Source organism: Phaseolus vulgaris, chromosome 5 (genome assembly GCF_051622355.1).
Source record: "Phaseolus vulgaris cultivar YP4 chromosome 5, ASM5162235v1, whole genome shotgun sequence".
NCBI lineage: Eukaryota > Viridiplantae > Streptophyta > Magnoliopsida > Fabales > Fabaceae > Phaseolus > Phaseolus vulgaris.
In genome coordinates this window covers 36,704,982-36,726,012 of record NC_143502.1, presented here as the reverse complement: position 1 = coordinate 36,726,012, position 21,031 = coordinate 36,704,982, and positions in this window count along the sequence as shown.

Genomic DNA, 21,031 nt, shown 5'->3' with positions numbered 1-21,031 from the left:
TTAGTAACTAAATTTCTGGTAATTGATATTGGATATTAATTTAGAAACTAGTTTATAATTTTTTATTAACAATAGAAACTACTTTAAATACCAATAATTTTTTAGTTTATAAAATAATATATAACTTAGTCAATATAGTAACTAATTATTTTTTATCTCTAAAATTAGTTGTTACTTAATGATCTTTTTGTAGTGATCGAAGAAATTTGGCATGAATGAGCAAAATATTTTTTATGAATTAAAAATTATAATTTGTTATGATTTAGAATTATGTGTGGTTCTTAGGTATTACTATAGTTTAGTTTTGATTAAGCTGTGCTAGTTTTTTTTTCCAAGTTTTTATTTGGACAAGTGTTGTTATTTCTAAGTTTGGATAAATAAATTAAAACTTATTTTCCTAACATTCTGATATGTCTATGATTTACAATTACAGGTCAAAAAATAAACACAATTGATGATTATTTTTTTTTTAAAAATCACCTATTACATCGATTGATACTTTAACCTATATAATATTACTCTTTGTACATTGATTAAAGCAAATAAATTATGTAAAATGATACATTATATTTTGGCCACAACCGATGTAATATGTTTTTTTATTGCAAAAAAATTCACACAATTGAGATATTACATCTATTCTCGTGGGACATCCAATGTATTATGTGCCTTTATTGATAAAAAAAATGCACACATTTAGTATATTACTTCTCTTTCTAGGGACAATTGAAGTAATGAGTCTCACGCTATTTTAATTTTTGTACTTGTTTTGAATATTTTATATTAGTTAGTATTTAACATTGATGTAATATTTGTGTATTTTACATTAGTTCGCAACTAATGTAAAATATACCTCAAATTCTACATCGACAATATCTACATTGAAGGTAACTTTTAAAGTATGTTTTTAAAAATATTTTTGTATTGATATTGAATTAAAACTAAAATTAATTTCTTTAACATGTAAATAAAAATTAAAAAATAATAAAAATCACAAGAGGAAAAATATTTGTTATTTTGAATTGGAAGTGGATGGTTGAGATGTTTTGGTAATAGGGAAGGGTTTGTACCTTCTTCATGGGATAAATGTAACTAAGGGTGTTACATAGACGATTGGGGACAAGTTCATGTCTCCACAGGATATGTTTCTATCTCATTTGTTTGTTACTTCGTTGTTGAAGTACACTGTAATTTAAAAACATAAATAAAATAAATTTGTTGTTTTTTAAATAATTATACAGAAGTGATTATTATGAAAATGGTTTCAAGTTGCGAACACACGTGACCTTATGGTGAAAATTCAACCATGCACCATTTGTACTCACCAATTTTATTAGTCAAATATGTTAAATAAATACTAAAAAAACTCTTATAAGTTTTCACAAACATATAAAAAAATATATTTCACCATTTTCATATGTTTGGCGTCTCGCTATTTGCACATGTAAAGAAGGGAAAATCAGAAGCACGTGTTGAGAGATGCATCTTCATACAATATGTGCATGGTGTGAAGAGATATAAGTTATGGAGGTTGGACCTTAGAGAGGTTAGGTATTTCATGAGCAAAGACGTCACATTTGATAACACTCGAATGACTATGATGTGCAAAGATATCACATTTGATAACATTCAAATGACTATGATGTGCAGAGATCTAGAGAAAAGGCAGGAGAAAATCCATGTTGAAGTGGAGTCGTGGAGCCTTTTACTGAGGGATCAGATTGTTTGGAGGCATCATACAATGTTCACCAACCTTCTACCTGAATGATTGACTTTGGTTATCAACTTACACATGATAGGAAGAATAAGATGATCAAACCTATATAGAGATTTGGATATGATGACCTTATCAATTATGCTTTGACAATAACTGAGGAGACAAATGTTTTAGAGCTTAAAAGCTTTCAGGAGGCTGTAGAAGGTTTAAAAGGTCAATAATGATAGGTTGTCATGGAGGAAAAGATTCAGTCTTTGGAAAAGAACCACACATTGACACTTGTTGATCTACCAAGAAGCCAAAAGGTTGTAGGATATAAGTGGGTGTTCAAGAAGAAGGAGGAAATACCAAGTGTAGAAGGTCAAAGATTCAAGGCTAAACTTGTGGCAAAAGGTTTTACACAGGTGGAAGAGTTGATTATAATGAAATATTCTCACATCTAGAAAAATATTGTTCTATAAGGATTTTAATATCTATTCTTAACCACTAGAATATGGTGTTATAACAGTTAGACGTGAAGACAACATTTCTGCATGGAATTCTGGAGGAGACTGTCTATATGCAACAACTCAAGAGGTTTGTTGAAGATGAGGAGGAATGTTTGTTCCTTGGAAAAATCATTGTATGGATTGAAACATGATCCAAGGCTATGGTACAATATATTTGATGACTTTATAAGCATACAATGTTCTAGAGGTGCAATTATGCTAACTACTTATAAATCCTCAAAAGGAAAGAATAATATGTGGTGTTCTTACTCTTATCTGTAGACAATATCCTTGTAGCCATCCGGTATAAAGATGAATTGGAGGAGCTCAAACAAAGACTAAGTTCAGAGTTTTAAATGAAGGATCTTGGTCTCACAAGGCGTATACTAGGGATAAACATACAAATGGATCAAACAGTTCAGATACTACATCTATCTCAACAAGGGTATTTGCAAAAGTTGGTTGAGAGGTTTAGGATGTATGAATCTAAACCTTGGGGAACATGTTTAGGACACCGTACGAAGCTCTCAGTTTCTCAAGCTTTAAGTATTGAGGAGCAAAGGAGGAAGATGATGATTACCTTGAATGTTAATGGAGTTGGTAGCATCATGTATGGGATGGTCTGTAACAGACTGGATTTGACTCATGTTGTTATGGTTGTTAGTAGGTACATGGCAGATTCTGGACGAACTCATTAGGAGGCTTTAAAGTGAGTGTTGAGATATCTGAGAGAAACAATATATTCTGGTCTAGTGTATAGAAGATCTACCCTTGAAAGAGTTGCTATAGAAGAGTATTCGAAGTTGATTATGCAAGGAACATTGATACCCATAAAGTCAACCTCTGGGTATGTCATTACCTTTTTTGGTACAACAGTTTGTTAAAGATCTAATATGCAATTAGTTGTGGCTTTGTCTACTACCTAGGCAGAGTATACCAGACTCACATTAGGGGTAAAGGAGACACTATGGTTGAAAGGGATGATTGGAGAGCTAAGTAATGTACAAGAGTATGTGATTGTTCAATGTGATAGTCAAAGCATCATACAACTAACTAATCATCATATTTACCATGATAGGATGAAACACATAAACATCAGGCTACATTTTGTGAGAGATGCTATTACATCTGAAGAGGTTATGATCGAGAAGATAGTCTCGCAACATGTGTTTATGAAGTCCTTATCAAGATCGAGGTTCAAATGGTGTTTGTAGCTAATTAATTTTTCATTTAGATAAAAAGAAAGTTAAATTTGGAAGTTCTTCCATGATTTAGAGTCAAGGTGAGAGTTGTGATGCACCACAATAAAATCATTAAATAGAAACTAACTTTAGAGATCAAAATACTTAGTTATTATATCGACTACTTTATAAACTAAAAACATTATTGGTATTTAAAGTAGTTTCTATTATTAATAAAATTCATACCGTAGTTTCTAAATTGGTATCTAACCATTAACTACTAAGGTTTTAGCTACTAACTATTTTATAATCTAAATTAGTTTCTATTAGTATTTTAGAGACTAATTTAAAATCTAAAATATTAGTAGCTAAACCTTGGTAGATACTAATTTAAAAACTATTTTATATTTTTTTTTATTAATAACATAAACCACTTTTGGTACCAATAATTTTTAGTCTCTAAAATGATATCTAATATACTCAATATAGTGACTAATTATTTTTTGTCTCTTAATTTAGTTGTTATTTAATGACTTTTTTGTAGTGATGATTGACTCTAAATCATGTACAACAAGTCATTTGTTGAAAAGCTTAATCAGATGATTGGACTATCTGAAGTGAAGGGAAAAAAATCATTTACTAAGTTCGATTTAGTAATATTAAGAGTTAGACTATCTAGTAATTGTTTATTATTATAGTTGAATTGAACAAATTCAAATCAAATGCAAATTGATTTGTTCCGTCCGGTTGACCGGGACGTCTTTGTGCACGACCTCAACAGTCAGCTGGGGACTCCTTCCCGTTGGTTGCCCGTGAATTCTTGCAAAAAAGAGGACAAAGAGGCGCCCTAGCGGCCGTGTGCACTCCGACGCTCAAGTCAGCCAGCAAGAAACACCAAAAACTGTCCACCTACGTCTCTGAGCACCGCGTATGGCACTCTGGGGGTGGTAAAAGAAACTGTGTATATGTGTGTGTGTTGTCTCCTTCAGGCAAAAATCTTCTCCGGTCACTTGTACGTAACCTTAAAGCACGGGCAAGCAACCAAAGAGTTTCTCGTCAATTTGCCAAAGGTTCCAACCCTTTTTCCGACATTCCCAGCGCTATTTAAACTGCCCCAGCATTTAAAGCGCCTTAAAGCATTTTTAACTCGAACGTAACGCACTCATGAAAGCGCTTAATTACGAAACGTAGCGCATTTAAGACGTTGAAACGCTTGGGAGCCATAATAGTACCTGAATGCTGAAAAGGGAAACTGTATTGAATATCTTTAATTACCTGGCACCTGACTAGAGGGTGTTTCTATTCCGGCATTGCTGTCGTACACGTGGAGGGCCTCACGACGCCATGACCCCATCTAGGGGCGTTTCTGCCCATCTGGGGACGTTTCTACGTGTGGGTCCTCCTGCTTGGGAGTGCTACTGCGCTAGGGGTGGCTTTTTGGGTGCCAACTCATGCCCCTAAGTATCTAGCCACTTACTCTGAGAGCGTATCTGCCTTCCTCTCACACCCTGCACCCGGTTATCCTGGGCGTGACCTTCCTCTTAGGTCGTATCTGTCCCGAAGGCGTCTTTGGGGCGGCAGGGGTACTTCGCGAGTCAGGCTACCCTTCACTGGTACTATCACTATGGCCTTGAAGCCACCTTTTCCTTCTCTTTATCACTTTCCCGAGATATCGGGACCTGAGGTTTTCCCACGACGTCGCTCCCTCCATGGTCTTTCCTACCCATGGGTATCGGGGAACCACACCGTGATTGCCTTGCTTTTACACTGTTTGATCTGGCGACGCCCTCACCTGGGCGACGCCTTCACCTAGGCGACGCCTTGCCTTAGCGACGCCTTGTCCTGCCTTGGCGACGCTTCCTCTTGGCGTCTCTACACCTGGGCGACACCTTGAGTTGACTTTGACCTTCCAGTCGTTGACTTTGACCTTGACTTAGTCAACGCCCTGATACGGGACGGTACACAAGCCCCCCAGTCTTAAGCCGAAGACTTGTCTTCAGCGCAAAGACTAAAGCCTTGCCCCCGCCATCCACGTGCCTTCCTGATGACGTGTCATTCTCTGCTGACTCAGCAAATTTTCGAATTACTGACGCGACATTTTCTGAACCACAGGGGTATTCTTAATGACTGATTGGACATTCCCTGAAATGGGGATGATTACGCCTTTTGGGCTACCCTTGATCGCGCGCCACGTGGCCCATCGCGTGGCCCTCCTTTAGAGACCTTTGCGCTTCCCCTGGGCAATCGACCCTCTGACACGTGGCCCGATCCTGCAGCCCTTAGTTAGCGCCTCTTGGGTTACGAAATGTAACGTTTAAGTTATTCCAAACCCCGCGCTCACCCTACTGTTACATTCATTCATTCTGCTGCTTCGCACTGTTCATCGTCTCCAAAACCTTTTTTCTCTGCAATTGCGATTCTCCCCTTCCTGCGCTCTCCTACTGCCTCCATTTCAACAACAAAGGTATGGTTTCGAGCACTCACAACTCTTCACTGTCGTCGCATTATAGGGAACTGTCTGGGACTGTTGTTATTCTCGTATTTCTCTGGATATTGTTTGTATGCTTCGTTGTTCCTTTCGCTTCCCTTCGTTCTCTTGTGGGTAGGGCGCTCCTAGGGTTCTTCCATTTTCCCCTTTTCTTCTCCCCAACCCCTTTTCTCTGAACCCTTTCTTTCTCTTTTGATCTTCAGCATTGGCATTTATGGCGAAAACCAAGGTCACTGCGCCTCCCCCGCTCCCTAAGTCTTATTACAAGGGCGAATATGACTGGGCCCCCGATGAACTTCTGGACGAATGTTCCCTCCTGAACTCCGTTGAGGACGTGGAGGCCCACAGGGGGGACCCTGCTCTCTATAACTTCAATGCTTTCCACAAAAGTCATGACTCTCAAGTCTTGGTAAGCCGAGTGCGACCTGGGATGCCCGTTTGCGCGGACTCACGGGATACTGGGGGATGCCCTTTCTTCTTCCTCTATCAAATGGTGCTAAAAAGGGTGGGCCTGCGTCTGCCCCTCACTCCCTTCGAAAAAGAGCTACTGACAGAGATAAACACTGCTCCCGCCCAACTCCATCCCAACAGTTGGGCTTTCGTGAGGGGGTTCCAAATTCTCTGCGGCTACCTAGGTGTTCCCTCCTCTGTGGACGTTTTTCTTCACTTCTTCGAGGTAAAGAAGCAAGGGAAAAGCCTCTGGATGAGCTTTTCTGGGATTGCAAGGCGCATCATCCTTACGCTCTTCCAGAATTCGTTCAAAGGCTGGAAGGGGAAATTTTTCAAGGTACGCGCAACCAAGCGCGACCCTACCATTCTAGAGGGCTTTCCCCTGTACTGGACAGACAAACCCATAACTATGAAGCACTTGGCTCTGGATGAACTTGCCCCGCCTGACCGGGATGTATGCAAAGCCTTGGCGGGACTGGGGATAGTCTTCGATACCGCCAAGCTCATCGCGAACGAATTCAATGCCCATGGGCTTTCTACCTACTTCGGTATTTGCCCTTAGTGATTTATGAGGCATTAGTTGTTGTTTGGCTATAGAGTCTTCCTTCTGATTCATCTGAATTAAACTGATGCTACCTGTTCGCTGTACAGTGTTACATGCATTTCACATCTCTTCCTGTATTGTGAATTCACATAACTGCTCTAGTACTAATCCTTGTTGTTTGGCCTGTCTTGATGTAGGATCGGTGATGGGCACTTCCAAAAGAATAATGTTGGCGAAAGCACTGAAGGAGGCTCGTGCCGCCAAGGCAGGCGCCTCCTCCAGCCCTGCTGCCAATCCGGTTCTCCCACCGGCTCCGTCACCGCCACCTCCAGTCACCGCTGAAGCTCCCTCTAGCCCATCTCCGGCGTCTCCACCTGGCTCCAAAGTGCTTCCGACTCCCAATTCTCCTCCGCCTATCGCCGCCGTTCCCCTAGCTGCGGCCTCGTCACCGGCTCCAACCCCTCTCGACAAAGGAAAAAGGGTTTTGGAGATTCTCTCAGATGATGAGGAATCAGAAGGCGTGGCACCCTTCAGGAGGAGAAAATCCGCGCGGGTTCCTCTTCTGGTAGAAACGCCGCCGCAGGGAGGGAACCCCTTTATGGACAACCCTCCAAGCGCAACCTCACTCCCTCCTATGATTCTCCAAGAGGAAAGGGGCGAAGGCGCCGAATCTGCCCCTCCTCTGCCGTCGCCAGAAACCACTGCTTCCCCGGCTCCCGACGCTGCCGCCCCCGACTTCATTGCCATCCCCCCTCCAATCATGCATCTGATGAGGGGTTTCAGTGACGGGACTATGCCAGAAGGTACCGACAGGAGGGAAGGTATGCCTTTCTATTTGGGGGCCTTCTTGGCGGTGGCTCTTGAATGGCGCTCCCAGGCCAGAAACACTGTCTTGCAAGCTCAAACTCTCCAGGCCTTGGAAACGAAAGCAACCACCCTGGAAGAGGAGATGAAGGCCCTGGGACGCCAGAACGAGACTTATTGTTCCTCTCTGAAACAAGCACAAGAGTCCAGGGCAGAAGCTGAGAGGAAACTGGCAGAGGCCTTGGAGTTCCAGGCTGACTTCTACGCTCGTGAAGTTGCTCTCCAAGTACAGGTAGCGGGTCTTCAAGAATTGGTCAAAGCAGACACAGAAACTCAAAAGGACCTGAAGGACCGTTGCTGTGAACAAACTGCCAAGGCGGAGCTGATGGAGGGGGAAATGGCCACCCAGGCCAAAGCTATGGACCTTCTTCGCGCTGACCACGACAAACTACAGGTCGAGGTCAGCCGGCTTCGCGTGGAGAAAGAGGCTCTGGAGAAACAAGTGGCCTCTGGAGACGCCACCATTGAGGAACTGGAGAAGGAGAAAAAGTCCCTTATCTACGAGATGGCGGGTACCTTCGAGGAGGGATTCCAAGAGGCCCTAACCCAGGCGTTCTGCGAGAATCCTGGCGTCAACCTGTCGAACTGCGACCCCACACACCACGTTGTTGACGGGAAGGTCGTGCCCATGGACCTGAACGACTGAACCGCTGCTTCTCACCCGCCACCTTCCTCTTCAAGCTCAACTCTTCATTCTTTATCTTCATTTTTTGATTTTATCTGTCAAAACTTGTAATTCTTTGAACTATCTGTACTCTTGTCACTAATTTAGGATGTCCGCATGGTTGCATTTATTTCTCTGCCACATACGATTCTGGCTATGCGATCTCATTCTCTTTTCCCTCCACACGCTTCGACTATTTTATCCGTGTTTTGCCCATTTCTTTCACTTCGTTGGGCGGTTTGGTATGATCGGGAAAGGTTGCGCGCCAACCCTCACGCCCATGGAGAGGCTCACTTAGTGAAGCCGTATCGTCCTCGGGACGTCTCTGATACCGAAAGGTCTTTTCCTTGATCTCTAACGCTCGGCGCCCACGCCTAAGGAGAGGCCTGCTAGAGCAGCACCGTATCGTCCCGGGTGTCTAAAACGCCGAGTGCCGTGGGGGGGTCTGTTCCCTCCATGGTCTTTCCTTCCCATAGGTATCGGGGAACACCCTGCCAGTGACTCGCTGGCGCTCGGCGGTCTCGCCTCCCTCCACAGTCTTTCCTACCTGTGGGTATCGGGGAGGCGACGCCTGTCGGTATTTGGGTTGGCGACGCCCGCGACATCTCGCGCTGTCGTCGCCCTTTACGTCCTTCCTGGCAACGCCTCGGGCGTTACCTTTACCTCGACATTGACCTTAACTCTTGCCTTGGTCAATGCTTGATAACAGCGAAGAGCCCAAGGCTTTGTCTGTGCCATCCACGTGGCGCTCCTTGTATAGCTGATGGGACCTTCTGTCATTCGACTTGATCCACGTGGTGCTACTTGTATGGTTTGTGGGACATTCGGTCATTTCATCAAGTCCTGACTCCTGCTATGCCCCTGACTCATTTTCGACGGCGGATCGTACAATTGGATATTCTGTTGACGGGACATTTTCTGATTTAAACCAGTGGTGCCAGCGTCATCCTTTCATCTTCTGCCACGTGTATCAATCGTGCGGTGCATCCATTCACGTCGTTTGGCACTCTAACCGCTTTATTTAACTCTTCAAGCTCTGGAACTATCTTCATCGTTTTCTCACTCTTCATAACCTACTTGCGTTCTTTCTTCTTGCACCCTTTCTTCTCTGTCGAAGGGTTGTTCTAACCTTCGCTCCCCTCGCTCAACCCTTGCATTTCTAGCCATCCTGATCTTGTTAAAGAATGTCTTCTCACGATGCTTCCTCCAGGGTCCGTCCCAAAGACTTGTACCCTTGGGCCTCGAGCGAACTTCTTGATGAGTGTTCATGCTTGCTCTCCACCAGGGCTGTACGGGAACACAAAGGGGAGTTGTGTTCTTACGACCACCGGGCCTTCGCGAGGAGGCATGATGACGACATCGCTGTGCTCCCTTGCACCCTGGGGGAGCCAGTGTGTGGAGACGAACGGGCCAACAACGGGGTCCCTTTCTTTTACTTTTACCAGGTGGTGTTCAAGACAATCGGGGTGCACTTACCCTTCTCCTGGTTCGAGAAGGAACTGCTGACGGAGATCAACGTGGCTCCAGCCCAGTTATACCCCAACAGCTGGGCCTTTGTCGAGGCCTTCGATGTCCTCTTTGGGTTTCTGGGTTGTGCACCCTCGGTTGACCTCTTTCTTCACTTTTTTGAGGTAAAGAGACAGAGACACAACCTCTGGGTAACTCTCAGCAATGTTCCCGGAAGAGTTCTCTTCACACCCTTCCAAAGCTCGTTCACGGGGTGGAAAGGCCGGTTCTTCAAGATCTGCTGTACTGATCTTGTTCCCGACGCCCTCGATGGGTTTCCGTTGTACTGGGTGAGAGAGGAAAAGGTCCTCAAAGCCAAACCCCTCAAGAATCTGGCTCCAAGTGATCAAATAGCTTGCCGGATTCTTGCTGAGGCGGGAGGTTTTGACTCTGCTACGGTGATCAGCTTGGAGTCCAACGCTAGGACTCTTGAGAAGTACATAAGTAAGAACCACTGCCTTAGGCGACTTCGGCCTTCGTTCCTTTCTAACTGTGTCTGTCTTCCTTCATGGTGTCTCTAACACATCTTTTCCCTTTGTGCAGGTTCGAAAATAGGCCAAGAAAAGAGGGCACGACTTACTCGAGCGCTGCAGGCTGGGAAAGGGGCTTCGCCTTCCTCCAGTGATGACTCTGATGAGCGCTGAGAAGTGGGCCGTTTGTGTTTTTGCATGATTTGTAGCGTTTGCTCCGTTTGTACTGAACATTGCTTGTAACAACCACCTTTCAATATCATAATTCTTTTGCAACGCCACTTTACTTTGCATATGCTTCATATACCGCGCGCTTTCCTTTCGTCTCGTTCTTTTAACGCTGCATACCTTCACTTGGGCGACGCCTTCTCAGGGCAACGCCCTTATCTAGGCGACGCCTTCTCAGGGCAACGCCCTTATCTAGGCGGCGCCTTCTTTCTGGGCGACGCCAGGACCTAGGCGACGCCTTCTTACTTGGCGACGCCATGGCCTAGGCGGCGCATCACATAATCTTCAAACAAGGAAAGATAAAGGCTGAAAACCAAGGCATTTCTTTTTGTCAACTGGTTTTAACATTTATTAGGGCGACCTCATTAAAAAACCCCCGAAAGGGAAAAAGAGCGTCCCCTTCAACTAAATTGTTACATTCTGCTTACATAAGTCAACTGAAATAAAATTTTAAGTTGGCCGCATTCCAACTGCGCGGGATAGGGCCTCCATCTAAAGTCTCCAGGTTGTACGAACCGTTGCCCTTAGCCTCAGTAACTCTGAAGGGCCCGGTCCACTTGGGAGACAGCTTATTCTCCAACTCGTAAGGGTGAGCTTTCCTCATCACTAGGTCGCCCACCTGAAACTGTCGTGGCTTTACTTTAGAGCTATATTGCCGCTCCACTCTTCTCTTCATCGCTTCAGCTTTTATTCTAGCTTCTTCCCTGGCCTCTTCTAGCAGATCCAGGTTTACCCGCCTCTCCTCATTAGATTCCTCCACCACAAAGTTTTGAAAACGCGGTGAGCTTTCGTGTATTTCTACTGGAATCATCGCATCCGACCCGTACACCAAACTGAAAGGCGTCTCCATAGTAGAGGATTGGGGCGTGGTGTGGTATGCCCATACAATCCTTGGCACCTCTTCCGCCCACGCCCTTTGGCCTTCTCTAACCTTCTTTTTAACCCCCTCAGCAGAACTCTGTTTGCTGACTCTACTTGTCCATTGGTCTGGGGGTGTTCAACCGACGCGAACACTTGCTTGATTCCCACTTCAGCGCACAAATTTCTTAACTGCTGACTGGCAAACTGGGTCCCATTGTCAGATATCAGGCGCCTAGGTACGCCAAAGCGACACACGATGTTTCTCCACACAAAATGCTGTACTTTATGCGCCGTGATCTGTGCCACGGGCTCTGCCTCTATCCACTTAGTGAAGTATTCGATGGCGACGATCAGATACTTCATCTGCCTGATTGCCAGTGGGAAAGGGCCCAGGATGTCAATTCCCCATGTGTGGAAAGGCCACGGGCTGTATATGGACCGCAACTCTTCTGGTGGCGCCTTGTGCCAGTCGGCGTGCTTTTGACATTGCTTACACCGCTGGGCGTGTCGTGCGCAATCATCTTTCACCGTTGGCCAGAAAAAACCTGCGCGTATTACCTTGGAGGCCAAGGACCTCCCTCCTACATGGCTTCCGCAGATGCCTTCATGTAGCTCCGCCATTATCCTGGTGCACTCATCGCCACTGACGCATGTTAGGATAGGGTGAGTGAAACCGTGTCTGAACAGCACCCCATCCACCAAGGTATACCTTGCGGCATTTCTTTTGATTTTCTTACCCTCTTCAGGGTCCACTGGAAGAGCCCCATCTGCCAAGTATCGTTTATAGGGCGTCATCAAGGTGTCTCCCTTGGACAGGACACAGACCTGCATCCGCTCTTCCTCAGACACACCCGCGTATATACTGATGCGGGGCGCCCTCTGCGTATCTTGGGTCAAAGAGGAGTGACTCCTCGGCCTTCCCCTCGATGCATAAATCTGGAGGACATCCACCCTGTTGTCTTCCACGAATCGACGCGGAACTTTGAGGGTCTCCTGGATCACTGTCCTCTGTCTACCCCCCTTGCCTGAGCTGGCCAGCTTTGCGAGCAGGTCAGCTCTGGCATTCTGCTCCCTCGGGACGTGTATCAACTCAAGAGCGTTGAACGCCCCTCTCAACAACTGGACGTATTTTAGATACGCCGCCATCTGTGGGTCCTTCGCCTGGAACTCACCCGACACCTGCCCCGTAATCAACTGGGAGTCGCTCTTCACTAGGAGATTCTGAGCGCCCATCTCCTTGGCCAAGAGCATTCCTGCAATCAGGACTTCATATTCTGCTTGATTGTTAGTTGCCTTAAAGGCAAAACGCAAGGCCTGCTCGATCAGTATGCCGTCGGGTCCTTCCAGCACTATTCTCGCACCACTCCCTTGTTGGTTTGAGGAGCCATCAACCGAGAGCAGCCACTGTGAACTCGCTTCCACCTCTTGCTCACCTCCGGGCGAAAGTTCTGCTACAAAATCCGCGTACACCTGCCCTTTGATGGATCCTCTAGGCTCGTACTGTATGTCGAATTCTGACAGTTCCACTGCCCAGCGTACCATTCTTCCTGCCACATCGGGCTTCTGCAGCACCTTCTGTATAGGGAGGTTGGTCATTACCACCACCGTAAAACTGTGGAAGTAATGACGGAGCCTCCTAGCCGAGAACACTACCGCCAGCGCCGCCTTCTCCAGTGCTTGGTACCTTGTCTCAGCTCCCTGTAAGGCCTTGCTTACAAAGTAGATGGGTTTCTGGCTCTGGTCCTGCTCTTGGACCAACACAGAACTGATGGCCCTATCTGTTACAGTAAAATACAACCGAAGGGGCACGCCCGTTACCGGTTTGCAGAGAACTAGAGGCGTCGCCAGGTAATCCTTCAGCTTAACGAAAGCCGCTTCGCATTCCTCAGTCCATGCAACGCGATTGTTTCTCTTGAGGCACTGGAAGTACGGGTGCCCCTTTTCTCCTCCGGCGGAAACAAACCTCGAGAGCGCCGCCATCCGCCCTGTCAACTGTTGAACCTCCTTTACCGATGTCGGACTCCGCATGGCGATAATGGCCGCACATTTGTCGGGGTTCGCCTCTATCCCCCTCTCGGTGAGCAGAAAACCCAAGAATTTACCGGCCTCTACCCCGAAAACACACTTCTCGGGGTTCAACTTGAGGCGGTATTTGGATATTGTGTTGAACAACTCCTCCAAGTCTGCCATGTGCTGCACCCTGTTCTGCGACGCCACCACCATGTCGTCTACATAAGCGTATACGTTCCTCCCAAGCATTGGCGCCAGGACCTTGTCCATTAACCTCTGGTACGTGGCGCCCGCATTTTTGAGCCCGAAGGGCATCACCTTATAGCAATAACTGCATGTTTCAGTCATGAACGCAGTCTTGCTCTCGTCTCTGGGGTGCATCTTGATTTGGTTATACCCTGAGAAGGCGTCCAGGAAGCTTAACACCTTGCTGCCAGACGCACTGTCCACTAGGGCGTCGATGCTAGGCAACGGATAGGAATCCTTTGGGCACGCCTTGTTCAGGTCCGTGAAGTCAACGCACATTCTCCACTTTCCGCTCGCCTTTTTCACCAAGACGACGTTGGCGAGCCACTCAGGGTACTGAATCTCCCTAATGTGGCCAGCACTCAGCAGCTTCTGCGTTTCGTCTTTCACCACCTGTTGTCGCTCCTCATTGAACTTCCTCCTTCTCTGACGCACGGGGCGGACCGTGGCGTCCATGCTGAGGTGGTGACACAGGAAATCGGGGTCGATGCCCGGCATATCCGAAGCGGACCATGCGAAGGCATCCAGGTGGCGCGAAATCACTTCTGCGACTCCTTCCTGTTCTTCTGGACTTAGCGAGCTTCCTAACTTGAAAGCTTTGCCGCCAATCTCCCTTTCTAGGGTGTTAGCTGCAGGTTGCTCCCTATTATCATCTTCGGCGGGCGCCGCTTCTTCGGGGGGCACCGCCTCTTCCCCGGGCGCCTCCTCCATTGGCACATCTGCTTCGGGCATCGCCCTTTCTGCTATGGCCTCTTCAAGCGTCAGTCCAGCGGGCGTCGCCTCAATCATCATTGCGTCCGCGCTCGGCGGACGTTCGTACACCATGAAAATGCCTATCTTCGTCTTCAGGCGCGAAATCACTTCTGCGACTCCTTCCTGTTCTTCTGGACTTAGCGAGCTTCCTAACTTGAAAGCTTTGCCGCCAATCTCCCTTTCTAGGGTGTTAACTGCAGGTTGCTCCCTATTATCATCTTCGGCGGGCGCCGCTTCTTCGGGGGGCACCGCCTCTTCCCCGGGCGCCTCCTCCATTGGCACATCTGCTTCGGGCATCGCCCTTTCTGCTATGGCCTCTTCAAGCGTCAGTCCAGCGGGCGTCGCCTCAATCATCATTGCGTCCGCGCTCGGCGGACGTTCGTACACCATGAAAACGCCTATCTTCGTCTTCAGGCTGTTTTCGTAGCATTTCCTCGCCTCCTCCTGGTCTGATCTGATGACTATCACCTGACCGCTGAGGTCTGGTAGCTTCATCTTCATGTGACGGGTGGAGGACACTGCCCAGCAAAATATTGTAGGCAGAATTAGCGTTCACGACGAGGTACCGGATACTCTCGGTGCGGGAGGCCTCTCCGTCTGTGAACGTAGTCCTCAACTCCAAGTACCCCCGGACTTCTACCTGGTTATCCCCGAACCCATACAAACATCCCGTATAGGGACTCAGCAGATCGGGGGACAACCGTAATTTGTTGAAGGTCGACAGAAACATGACGTCTGCCGAACTTCCTTGATCAATAAGCACTATGTGAACCTTCCTTCCGGCCGTGACAACGGAGATGACAACGGGATCGTTGTCGTGGGGTACCACATCTCGGAGGTCTCGTCGTGTGAACACGATATTTGACTCCCATGGCTCCCCTGAGAGTCTCTCTTCAACTGAATTTACCCCCCTCGTGTATTTCTTCTGCTGGGAGGCGGTGGGCCCTCCGCCAGAGAAACCTCCAAGCAATGGTATGGACCTCGCCAAGTACTGGCATCTCGTGCACTGGCTCATCTTCCGGCGACGGCAAGGTGGCAGTCGTTGGGGAATCTGCGACATAATCTTTCAAAAACCCAGTCCTTACCAGCTCATCTAGCTGGTAGCCCAACGACAGGCAATTGTCAATTTGGTGCCCGAAAGCCTCGTGGAATTCGCACCAAGAGTCTTTACGGGGCCCTAACACCTTGTCGGTCTTCGCCGGTCGCCTCAGCCTCTCAGCTATGTTGGGCACGGCAATCAAATCCTTCAACTCAACCACGAAGTTGTACCTCGCCGGTCTTGCTCTTTCTCTGGCGGGGCGCTCGCCTCCTGCTGGGCCCCGAGGCTAGAGCTTTCTGGCGTCGTAGGGGCGTCTCGCCTCTGACTTCTTTCTCCCCGTCGTGGTCTCATTGACTCTGACGGGTTGAACTCGCGTTGGTCCCCTCGGACGTGGGGGTACGGCGCTGGTGCGCTTCACACATACCTCCCCTTCCGAAGCAATGTGCTATACCGCCCTACGCCGTAATTCGGCAAAGGTCTTAGGGCGATTGCGGATAATAGATTCTCCAAAGGGGCCAGGGCATACGCCTTTCACAAATGCGTACACGATCATAGGCTCCTCTGTTGTACCAACCTTCACAACCTGGGCCCCGAAGCGATTGATATACTCCTTCAGGGTCTCCCCCTGATATTGCTTCACATCAAACAGGTCGTAGGAGACCGGCGGCGGGGCCTTGTTGGCTAAGTATTGTTCTCTGAATAACCGCGACAACTGGCGGAAAGATGTGATATGGCCCTCGGGGAGGCTAATGAACCAGTCTATAGCCATCCCGGTCAGGGTGCTCATGAAGAGCTTGCACTTGGCAGCATCAGTACCACCTATCAGGACCATCTGTGTGTGAAATGCAGCAAGGTGCGTCTCTGGGTCCTCCATCCCAGTGAAGATTACCTTCGGTCCCGCGAACGTGTTCGGGATCGCTGCATCTAGGATCTCCTGCGAGAAAGGAGTGGAAAACTCCCTTGGTGGGGAATGGTTCTCCGTCTCGTCCTGCCCAGGCCGCCTCCGATCGTTTCTCAGGCCCTGACGCAACTCCTCATTCACACGGTGGAGCTCTTCGTTGCGCTCATGCGAGGCGTCAAGGTCTGCCTGCATGCGCTCCTGCTCTATCTTCGAGTCCGCCATGTCCTGCTGCAGCCCCCTCATTATTTCTAGGACCTGCTGCATGGATAGGTCCGTTGGGGCTGCGCGCGCTGCTCTTCGTCTGGTGGGGGCCATTGTCACTTCCACCTCCTTCAACGTTACTGTAACTTGGTAAATTTTTCTCGAACTTGTGATGGGACTAATGTTTTATATCGGCCCCACGGTGGGTGCCAAATGTTCCGTCCGGTTGACCGGGACGTCTTCATGCACGACCTCAACAGTCAACTGGGGACTCCTTCCCGCTGGTTGCCCGTGAATTCCTGCAAAAAAGAGGACAAAGAGGCGCCCTAGCGGCCGTGTGCACTCCGACGCTCAAGTCAGCCAGCAAGAAACACCAAAAACTGTCCACCCACGTCTCTGAGCACCGCGTATGGCACTCTGGGGGTGGTAAAAGAAACTGTGTATATGTGTGTGTGTTGTCTCCTTCAGACAAAAATCTTCTCCGGTCACTTGTACGTAACCTTAAAGCACGGGCAAGCAACCAAAGAGTTTCTCGTCAATTTGCCAAAGGTTCCAACCCTTTTTCCGACATTCCCAGCGCTATTTAAACTGCCCCAGCATTTAAAGCGCCTTAAAGCGTTTTTAACTCGAACGTAACGCACTCATTAAAGCGCTTAATTACGAAACGTAGCGCATTTAAGACGTTGAAACACTTGGGAGCCATAATAGTACCTGAATGCTGAAAAGGGAAACTGTATTGAATATCTTTAATTACCTGGCACCTGACTAGAGGGTGTTTCTATTCCGGCATTGCTGTCGTACACGTGGAGGGCCTCACGACGCCATGACCCCATCTGGGGGCGTCTCTGCCCATCTGGGGACGTTTCTACGTGTGGGTCCTCCTGCTTGGGAGTGCTACTGCGCTAGGGGTGGCTTTTGGGTGCCAACTCATGCCCTCAAGTATCTAGCCACTTACTCTGAGAGCGTATCTGCCTTCCTCTCACACCCTGCACCCGGTTATCCTGGGCGTGACCTTCCTCTTGGGTCGTATCTGTCCCGAAGGCGTCTTTGGGGCGGCAGGGGTACTTCGCGAGTCAGGCTGCCCTTCACTGGTACTATCACTATGGCCTTGAAGCCACCTTTTCCTTCTCTTTATCACTTTCCCGAGATATCGGGACCTGAGGCTTTCCCACGACGTCGCTCCCTCCATGGTCTTTCCTACCCATGGGTATCGGGGAACCACACCGTGATTGCCTTGCTTTTACACTGTTTGATCTGGCGACGCCCTCACCTGGGCGACGCCTTCACCTAGGCGACGCCTTGCCTTAGCGACGCCTTGTCCTGCCTTGGCGACGCTTCCTCTTGGCGTCTCTACACCTGGGCGACACCTTGAGTTGACTTTGACCTTCCAGTCGTTGACTTTGACCTTGACTTAGTCAACGCCCTGATACGGGACGGTACATGATTCATTCTACTAAGATTTTTTTATTAGTTTTTAAGATTATTATTATTCAGATTGGACTATTACAACTCCTCATCAATATGTTTTTCTTTCGGCTTATTTAAGAATGGGAGACCATGTGAACCCAAATTTAGAAGAATGAAAGACAAAATGCCATATTATTATAATAAGTTAAGTTACAGTGAGAAGAGTTTTTTCAATTCTTTATAAATCGTTTATTTATTTAAAAATATTATATTGATATTTTTGTATATTATACCTACATTTTCTAAATTTGAATAACATTGTATTTATAGCAAAATGTCACTTTTAATGTGACACACCGTTCGTCTTCTTCCTGCCAAACTCCTCACCTAATATTCAGTCCATAAATGAGTCACATACTCGTAGCGTACATTTACTTAAAATCGTGTTAACACAAAAGTAGAAAAATAAACCTAACTTTTTAAGACACGTTGAAAAAAATTTATTCGTTGTTTAAGGAAATAAAATTATTTAAGTTAAAAAATTAAAAATAAAATATATTTTATTTATTATTAGTACTTATTATTTTATTTATTTATTAACATTTATTTTATTATAATAAGAAACATAAACGTTATTAAGATATAATTTATAAGAATAATATAATATAACGTAATATTTTCCGCATTTTATTTGTAATATTTGTGTGACAACTTTAATGTAAGATCCTTTTTTTTCATATTTATTAAAAAAATGTTTTTTTTATCTTTATTTTATAATTTCTTTCTTTCTTTTTATTTCTACAATAAACTAATAGAAGCAAGTAGAGATTAAAAGAATTTTTTTTTGTAAATATCTGAACATAATTTTTTTTATAAATTTTTTAACATATTTTCTTGTGATTTTATATAAAATGAATCTATTTATAAATAATAACCATTATAACTTGTAACCGTCATGGTCTCAAGAACCATCTTTCTAGTTGTCAGTTTATATCTTATATAAAATTATACATTTAGAGGAAAAAAATGTGGGAACACGAAAATTTTTAGTGTCAGAATTGTGAATAAGGAATTGAAATAATTACTTCCATATATTGGATTTGGATTATTCTTAAATTAAATTATTTAATTTTTAAATATTTTATTTATAATATAATTTTAATTTATTAAATGTTAATATTTTTATTTAGATAGGAAATTTCAATTACACTATAGATAAGATTATCCAAAAATCATCATAAAATAGCATTAGTAATATGGAGAAAAAAAATTTCTGTAAACATCGATAAAAAAAAAACATCAAAAACCTTAAACTGAGAGATCTTATTGATATTCACTAAAAACTAATTTCATTAACACTGGTAAATAAATCATAACAATTCTCACCTGCATATCATTCGAAAAGTAGTTTAATTGGCGCCAATAAAAAAAAATTAAATCCTAAATCCTAAATTAAAATATAAACGTATCAATGTTAGTTGAAAAATAATCTAAACATATATTTTAATTAGTGATTATTAAAACATAACTTCAACTAAAATAAAGTAAAAATAATCTTAAATTAACATCAATAAAAAAAATGTCATGCTTGACATAATTTTGAAAACATATTTAATGTTGACAAAAAAAATCCTAAACCATTATTAACTATCAAAGAAAATAAATTTTGATAATGATGATAAAAAAAAAACTACAATTGATATTAACTTGAAATAAATTTTAATATTAAAAAGAAAATCAAGTAGATGATACTTTGATCTTGATCGAGCCGACGACTTATTGATTCTTAGATTCTCAGGGTCAGAAGAATTACTTGGTCAAATTTTGTTAGAGGTATTTATATTTAGAATAGTGGAAGGACATACATTAATCACCTAAATAGTATAAATAACTTCAGCTTGTAAGACCTTTGGAATTCTAACATTTAATAACATGTGTTACTTTTTCAGAATGATCTTGAACCTCTTTACAAGGTTAGCACTTAAATTAAGAAGATTTCAGAATTCGTTTAATGTAATAATAGACTACTTAATATGATAAGATAAGTGAATAATTTTAGTAGTATTTTATATTAAAATATAGATACTTATGAGTATTAATTGCTAAAATATATATAAAATAATTATTAATTTATAAATTTATACATTCTTTTATATTTTATGATCTTTATTTGAGTAAGAACATTTTATTCCCAAAATCAGTGTTAATTTCAGGTTTTTATTCCCAAAAATGATCCCAAAACGCACAAAAACACAGAAAGCCCAAATCAGCATCAGGTCATCTCGCTTGAGCGAAAAAGCGCCAGAAACATTGGGTCATTTTATGTTTTAATCAACAAGCCCATTAGCGCGACACAAGAAGCCACTTAACCCTAGAAAATTATGATAAATAGGAGGTTTGAGGCTCAACCGTACTGTGTCAGATTGAGAGGAAAACACCATTGAGTGATTTGTAATCAACTGGGAGAATATAAGGTGTTAGAAGTATGCATGACTAATTCTACCCTTTGGGATTGAGATTAATGTATTTGAACTCTTATGTATTGAGGTGATATTTAAATATGATATAATATTCTGTTTTTAAATGATTATTGGTATTGTTGTTTTGATTCTAAATATTTGTGTCATATTTGAGAATCTTAAATCTGACTGAAAAGTATTTTTAGGATTCTGACCTAAACAACAATACTTAAAACGTTTGAGTTTGATTATAAGTTATTTTTCTAAATATACGAGGGATCGATATTTATGAAACATTCTTATTAATAATTTTATATGCGAGGAATCGATATAAATGACTTTTATACGGGCATCAATTAATTTCAATCAAAGATCATAATGTTAACATGTTAATCAAAATACATAAAAGTGAGATAGATGAAACCTAATCCCTATTTTTCCAACTTGAAGCAACCAATTCTTTGTCTGTTTTCTTATTGATCATCGCCAACACAACCACTTTCAAGACATTTTTTATTGTTTTGTTTTATATTTATTGAGTATTGTACTTGATA